This window comes from Magallana gigas, chromosome 1, assembly GCF_963853765.1.
Source record: "Magallana gigas chromosome 1, xbMagGiga1.1, whole genome shotgun sequence".
Classification (NCBI taxonomy): domain Eukaryota; kingdom Metazoa; phylum Mollusca; class Bivalvia; order Ostreida; family Ostreidae; genus Magallana; species Magallana gigas.
Window position 1 is genome coordinate 28,328,922 of NC_088853.1, and position 8,868 is coordinate 28,337,789.

The 8,868-nt window shown below is 32.0% G+C and overlaps 1 long non-coding RNA gene across 1 annotated transcript; it reads left to right on the plus strand.

Annotated features, from left to right (window-relative positions):
• Positions 1–4,903: 4,903 nt before the first annotated feature.
• LOC136273638 (uncharacterized) lies at positions 4,904–7,462 on the plus strand. The gene is made up of 2 exons (XR_010711821.1): positions 4,904–4,985; positions 6,862–7,462. It is a non-coding gene; the product is annotated as an uncharacterized lncRNA (long non-coding RNA).
• The last annotated feature ends 1,406 nt before the right edge of the window (positions 7,463–8,868 follow it).

The following is an 8,868-nucleotide window of genomic DNA, read 5'->3' on the forward strand; positions in this document are numbered from 1 at the left end:
TACAGACAAATCTGTTACTCAACCTTTGTAGGCGCATTTAAATCTGATTGAGTTATGCGCAGCAGCTACGCATTTTATTAAAAAAAAGTTTACAATGAAATATTCTGTACATAATTTAAACAACAAAGTAACTAGCCTTGCAGTCGCAATCTGTCGTTAGGTTCCAAGCCTCTATGTGGTTTTGTGTAACTACAATTTTATGAAAATAAACAGGAAATAAGTCAATTATCAATTTTGTTTTATTTACATAAGATGGAAATATTTTTTTCTATCGCGAATTGATTTCATTACTTTTGTTTATCTTTGGAGAATGAATATGTGCATTATAAAGTACATGCACATTATTTTATTACTGTCATACAACTGATGAGCATTGACAAGTGACAGATGTTCGTTTCTAATAGAATCTTTTTTTTTTTTGCTTTGTATACATAATAAGTCCCTTCACTCCTGCATATGTTTAATTATTGAACAAAACCGATACAAATATCATCGTTACATTGTCGATTTCTAAATTTATTCGATTATTTCCACAAATAATAAATATTTGTTATTTACACTCATTAGAATGCTGCAGTTTTATTTCCTCTTTCTTAAAAAAAAAATCATGTTAATTAATCTAATCATTCCTGGCATAGAAAGGAACTGATTACAAGTGCGTCGTTGTAGAGAATTTTCTACATTGAATTTAGAAGAAATACACATAACTGTAGTCTTTTGAATATAAAAAGGAAAACTTTTTAATTTTTTTTTTTACCAAGACCTCCTTAATCATGGATGAAGTTTGCGCCAAATATTCAGTGCATATTTGCTAAGAATTTTAGGGACACATAGTACTTTTGTTATTGTTGTTACAATTGTAAAGAAGTCCATATAAGCCATTTTAAGGCACTAAAGCATAAAGGATATATGATATATTGATCGCGAAAAACCAAACCATAAGTCTTCGGGGATCTATAGTAGAAGGGCTTCTTAAACGTTTTGTTTTACTTGTAATCGCGTTTTCTGTAAACACTGAACAAATTTCTGTATGCACGAAAAGCAATCTTTAAAAACAGTAGGTAAAACTGTAGAGAAAATACAGAAGCGTCATTCCTTCTATAAAAAAACCATGCGCTTTTAAACAGACAATCTCTTCTGATGAAAGTCAAAACAAATGTCAAAATTTGTCAAAGCGAATTTTTTATGTATGAACCAGAATTGTTAGAAATGTCAGAGCGAAAGATCTTATTGACAATGCATTATAAGGCTTTGATTTAAAACACAGGTGTTTGAAATAGACAAAAGCATTAGGTGACAAACACACCATGTCGGCTTACAAAAAATTCCTTGAGGAACTTTCGACCATCAAACCGTTCAGATGAGTCTTGGTCTTATTCCTTAACAGATCGACTTCTCACTGAGAAGGCTTCAATTTCGGGTCATTCAATTTATCTTGATCATCCTGTCTTTGGTTTCGTTGATAAAATGTTTGGAAACGTTGGGTACTTGTTTCTTTGATTTCAAACAAAGTCTTTAGAATATCCAATATTTGTTTCCCGTTTTCTCTCCTCTATAGGTCAGTTTTTAACTTCTTATTTCCTTGATACAGTCAGATGGTCCATGATGAAATCTACAAAATCATCTTTCGATTTAGTTGACTGTATGTGTTCTCTCATATCGGAAATCCAATTGTAGACATCTGAGTCTCCATCTTTGACAGGTACATTTCCGGTCTGATTTTGCATATACAACTAGCACTTGGGATCCTTTAGGCTCTTTGTTCTTGATTTGATTCTGTAACTTCTTTATCTCTTCCTCCATTATGACTCGTTAAAGTTGTCCAGAGATGATAAAACTCTGTCTGTTGAACTTTATATTGTTGAGAACACTACTCACACTGAACTGATATCACTATTAACTCACTGTTTACAATGTGCATGGTCAACTTGTATCTTAGCTGTCTTCCTTCTGGAAGTCTTCCTAGGGAAACCGAACGGAATCTTAACGGCAACGCCAAATGTAACACTAACAATATTGTGTTGAGGTTCTTTATTTCCAATAATTGGTATCAGCATATATATACACATAAACGAAGACAGTTCCTAAAAATAAAAATAAAATAATTTGTTTATCACACTTGTAATATACAATGTAAATACATGTACTCCCAATACTCTTTATTACTCATTTAAGTACAGTAGTATCCCCTATCCTTTGTCTAATACATGTAAATACATGTTTATCAATTTCTCATTAAAAAACTTAATAAAATTACATATTTCAATAGATAATAGAATTTGTTCACACATACAACTACAAAATAATAATATCTCTCTCTCTCTCTCTCTCTCTCTCTCTCTCTCTCTCTCTCTCTCTCTCTCTCTCTCTCTCTCTCTCTCTCTCTCTCTGTTGCCAGCAATACCCTGCTAAACTGGTTTAGTTGTGACCTGGTGTGGTGGAAAACACTATATAAGGCATTAAACAAAAACATTGCATAGAACAACATAGAATATACACGAATGAAATGTCACACATCTTGGACTGTGATGGATTAACCAAAACTGTGTATCTGTTAAAGGGAGATAGTCAGTTTCTGTCTCACCTTTTATAACACAATTAAGAAGTACACATTGTATACGGAGTTATAATAATAACACTGATGGTATATTAGACGGATCAATCATCAACAACAATATGAGAGTGTACAAATGTTTTTCGAGACAGGACGCCTTGACAGGTAAGTTTGATTGTCTGTCAGTATTAGAAACAGAGAAACACTTACGGTTTAAGTTAAAGAGACCACTTACCATTTTCCCCGTCCCTTAAGATTTGGAAGCCTCTAAAAAAGGCATATATGGAACGGTACGAGTTCTTTAGTAGGACTTTTTAAATAAATCGTACCCGGATACTAATATGCTTTATATAGGGAAACGCATATATAATCAAGTAAACAAGTACTACTGCTTGGCTTACTGATCCGATTTTTCTTTCTTTCGAATATTCATTAAGAACATAAATATATCAAATCAAACTTGTAGCAAAACAAATTACATGAGTATTTGTTTTTTGTTTTAGATGATTCAATTCAAAGGTAAATTGTTAGGCCGTATATACATGTATCACTGACGCAACAAAAATTCACAAGAATAGAATTCCAGGGTCCCCCGCCGGTCAAGCAGTATACTAGTATCGAGTCTATCGACCAAGGCTGATTTAGGAACTTGACCAAGGTATTAGTGGTATAAACATTTGGTATAAATTTGATGAAAATCCGTCAAAATTTGTAGGCATGAGAGCGCTTACAAGGTCAATTTTTTTTTGATAAAACGGAGTCATGATTGTGGTCAAAGTCCCATAACCCCACAAAAAAGTAACGACTAACGTTGATTTTCGAACTTGACCAAGGTAATAGTGGTATAAACATTTGGTATAAATTTAATGAAAATCCGTCAAAATTTGTAGGCATGAGAGCGCTAACAAGGTCAATTTTTGGATAAAATGGAGTCATGATTGTGGTCAAAGTCCCATAACGCCAACAAAAAGTATCGACTAAAGCTGATTTTCGAACTTGACCAAGGTAATAGTGGTATAAACATTTGGTATAAATTTAATGAAAATCTGTCAAAATTTGTAGGCATGAGAGCGCTTACAAGGTCAATTTTTGGATAAAACGAAGTCATTATTGCAGTCAAAGTCCCATAACTCCAACAAAAAGTATCGACCAAAGCTGATTTTCGAACTTGACCAAGGTAATAGTGGTATAAACATTTGGTATAAATTTAATGAAAATCCGTCAAAATTTGTAGGCATGAGAGCGCTTACAAAAAAGTGTGACGGACGGACGCACGGACACACGGACACACGGACCCACGGACACACGGACGGACGGACGCCCGGCATTTCTATGTCCCCGCTCCGCGTTGCGGCGGGGGACAATTAACACCAAACACACATATTTCTATATAATTCATATCTGATGTAAGATAGTTTGTTAGCGCTATATCATATTTTTTTCGCTTATTTATATCAGTTTGTATCTTTCTAAATTATATGCACTTACATTTGTTTCCCAAACAATTACAATTGGAAGTATTATGAATAATGAACGACATAGGTATAAATTTGAATAATTTGTTATATTTGAATGGTTTACACACATGATTAGCTACTCAGTATGTTAAGAATATATGTTTTAAAACTTACAAAAATCGATCTCTTATGATTATAATTTTGATTTTCGACATTGCGTTTCGTTTAAACATATGCGTTTAAATTTATTTGAATTGAAACGTCAAGTCTCTGACGCTGATTTTATCATACCTATTGTTGCTCAGGTGAGCGATGTGGCCCATCTGTTTAATTGTTATATATACATGTGCAAATGTATTTAAATAACTAAACTACAGTAACGATTCTTTGATGTATGGGAATATAGTCTATTGTACGTACCAATATTAAGACTCACACATTTCTTTTTATTCATTAGAAGATAATGTTTACAAAGTAGAACAAATTTCGCTGTTATTCAGTCGAAAGTTTCTGTTGGAAATGCCTCAATAATTACAATAACAAACGATTAAAATTGTTGACTAATCAGAAAATGTCAAGTCGTGCCACTCTTGTTTAAAATTAAGTAAAAATCCTTCTATTTTTTTTTACAACTCACACTTTAAAAGGAAGTTGCTGACATATGTTACAGGATCTCATCCTTCAACTTCATTTTATTTCAAGTAATGAAACGTGTTACACTTTAAGGTAGAACGAACTGCAAATTAATCAAATTTAAAAAAACAAACCCGGTTAATTATCATGAATGTGATGTATATTGATTAATTTGAAAATCCGTTTTTAATCCGAAATGCCTGTAATGTGTTAATGATCATGACTGATTAGATTTTTTCTATAAATATAGCTGATTTAGCCCTTATATTATGTATTTTTAGCAAACAGCAATATGTGGAAGATTTTTGTTTTCGTCGCTTTATTTTTGGTCGTCATTAAAGGTAAGTCCGTTCAAATATTTTAAATATTTTTGTTACATATCGTTTAAAACAATCATACCTAAAATTCAAATTAAACAAATTGACATCAAGCAATTAAAATTATTAATCTTTCCAAAAACAATTCATTATTGACAGTAATTTTAAAGTTAAAGTTTCTAATAAACTTTTGAACGAATTGATTGAACATTTTTTAAAGAAATTCTGCATAAGAATCACAAAAACGCTTTTTTAAATGACGCTTGATAAAGATTGTACATGAAAAAATTCAATGAAATTTCGTCTGCTAATAATTTCGAGTTTTCTCGGTAAGGTCAAACGTCTCACAGTTCTTGAAAAGAACATAAACCTTTGTTGACTTTTTATTGTACAACAGCTTGTTGATTAAATAAACTATCCAACAATTGATTAATTTGAAGAAAAAAAAAACTTACTTTTCCGGTGATTATTTTTAGCGACTTGTCAACACTCATACGTCAAAGCTACTTTTAGCAAAGCACGTCAGTATATTAAACAGTTGGCATAATACAATAGTGTTGTGTTGTGCATGTACTATGCCTAAACAGTAGTCAGGGTTTGATACATAGTGCACTCGCCTCCGGCTCGTGCACTGTGTCAAATCCTGACTACTATTTAGGCATAGTACATGCACAGCACAACACTATTATATAAACAAGGGGCTACTACTATGTGGTTCAACCTATTTAATCTGGTATTTAAAGAAAGAAACACATGTTTAACGCATACGCAATCTCCCATCCCCCCAGTTTCCTACGGAAGATAAAAAATTAGATGATATAGAGAGGTTAAGCATTTAAGCGTGTACGTATACGGGTACGTGTGAAGCTACAAGTCTGTTTACACGTACACATACTATAATTTGGTTATATGTAGGTGTACGCGTACGTGTAAAATAATTAGATTCATCGTTTTGAACATGTTCAGTTAACTCTTATTGTTTATGAAATAATTCTATGACTTTGATGAAACCAAAAGCATAGTTGTCCTAAATTTATCGTCTGCTTTACATTACACAACATCTTATGTACACTTAGTCTATATTCTTATCAAAAAATGCTAGAAGTTTTCATCTACGTGTACTTTTTGTCCTACACGTTTTGTACAACTTGTAGAATTACGCGGTATACGGAAAATGTGACGTTATACACATAAAATTAGGGGATTCCCTTAATTACACGTACTCGTACATGAACACGTTGAAATGCTTAACCTCTCATTAGAGGGATCTTCCAACTCAAGATATATCTCACATTCATTTTAAGTACCACATACTCAATATCATGGTTGAAGGGATAGCAAGATAGGGGATCCTTTTCATAAGACATTTTTAACTTGTATATTTTATATAATAAAAAATGTTTAATATCATTCCACCTTCCATAAACTAAGATTTGGTATTGATATCAATTGATATGACGTTGGATATTTAAAAAGGATCTCTTCAACTTGGTGTAAGGTGATACATGTGAGTTCTTCTATCCTAATTTCGAAAAGCGACCCGTGAATTGGGTTTTTATAATTAAAAATGTTTCTGAAAACCCATAATGTCTTTTGTTTCAACTATTTATTCGCAGGTTTATTATATTTTTTCTATGTAAAAAAAATTAAGTGAATAGCAATTTCTTCATAAGACTGAAATTGGCAACGATTCCAATCTTGAAATACTGTTATTTTTCCATTGCACATATCATGGGGATTTATTTGTCCAACTTATATTAATGTACGTGTATTATGGCAAACGTATGCATATGTACATATACTTGCCATATATATTGCAATCTAACGCTAATGTACATGATTTTCCCATACATTTTCATGAAGGACCTGGTTGTTGTTGAAACAGCTATATTTATTTCAGGTGAAAACAATAGTCTGTACATGTAGCAATTTTCACAATCAAGAAGTACAGATACAACATCAACACGAGAAACCATCGACTTGTTCTCTAATGGAAACTACAACATTCGTTCCCAGACAGATTTCCTTGCGACAGCTGCGAAGTTGGTGTGTAAACATATGATAAGGGTTATATCACAGAATATGTTGCAACGGTTAAAAAATCGTGCAAATCAGGATAAATTATCAATGTACTTTAATTGTTTACTAAGCAACCAATCAATTGGCTCGGTTCAGTGGGGTCACGTGATCTGAACGTCCCTGGAAGCCCAACCATTCGCAAATATTTTAAGTACGTCGACCCTTACTATACGAGGAGCGAAAAGGGCGTGTGCTATGCCGTTTTGAATTATCCTGCGATGAAGGCAGATAACATTACATTAGAGGGATTTGGTTCCGTCCTGTATGTGATAAAACCTAATGACTCAGCTATAGCTGCCAGTTACGATTGGTATTTTGATATCTAAATACGCAAAAGATCTTAGTCTGTTTTGGTGAAAATGAACCTTTTTCAAAATAACTGTAATGTTATTTTAATATCTTAATAAAAGTTCTTTAATTTGGTTGTTTGATGAATTTTTTTTTTTTATTTCAATGTTACTATAAATTGTATTTTGATATCTAAATACATAAAATACCTTTCTTTGTTTGATAAAAATGAGTATATTCTAAAAAAAAAAAAATAAGAGTAAATGTTTACAATAATAAGCATAGTTTGTCATTGAAAGATGCATAAGAAACTTCAGAAAATTAATTCATTTATGAGAGTTATACAAATATGAATCAAACGAACAATATTGAAAATTAAAACGTGTGTTGTGCATTAAGATTAAGAATGCGAATCTAACTTGACTAACTGTGTCTCCTAGAAACACTGCTGCACTGTGTCTTGGGGTGACAAGACGACGTGTGAATTTGATGTTTCGCTCTAATAATTATCAAAAAGGTTTTTTTTTGGGTTTTTTTTAAAGATGTTTATTACTGACTAAAAATGTTTTTAACGCAGACACCGTTTTTGTGATATAAACATTTTCCCTTACTACAATTATTTAGTACCTAAATTTCATCACTATGGTTCATAGTTAAAATAAATGTCTTTTCTTCAAGAAAATATTTTCATAACTCATCTAGAGATTAAAGGATCATGGACACGCTTTTGGAAAAAAAGTCAAAAACTTACTTTCATGATTTTTTAAAATGATTTTTGTGGGTTTTTTTTTTAAGATACGAATCTGTATTCAACGATTTTATGTAAAAACAGGTTGCTGGAATAATATTTACAAAGAGGTGCTAGACTAGTGCAGTTTTTTGGTAAAGAATACCATCATATCATAGAATGTAGATTTTTTTCCAACTAAAGAATCGTGTTTTTATTCAAAACCTATACATGTATCATTCATAAATCAAACGAGCTGATGTACCAGCAGCGAAGATCGTGATATACTTTTACAAAAAAAGCTATAAACGGGGTAATATTTTATCAGTATACGCTTTTTGCACTTATACCACTATTTTAATATAGTTCAGGAGTGATATTTTCGGATTTGTCATGCTACAATATTTGCGGAAGTTAAAATATTTGCAGAATAGTAACACATTTTTTTACGAAAACGTTATAATTTTATGTGGATATACGTATAATGCTGGTCAATGTAGAAATGCTAAAACGTTCCAATATAAGAACGTCTGCTTTCCTGAGCCTATTCGTTCATCATAATTAATAATAATTATTAATAATTATACAGCTTATATTTATCTATTAAATTATTATACTTCATGTTAAATACTGAAATCTGATTGGTTGAGACACAGTTGACAATCCGTTCTATTACCCTCAGCGTTAGCAACACACTAAGCAAGGGGTAACACAATGAATTATTACATGCGCGTAAATTAGTGCGCAAGGTTCGGAGTAGAATTCACGTCATTTCTATATAAAAGCAGTAAAAAATTATCTCATGTTAAGACA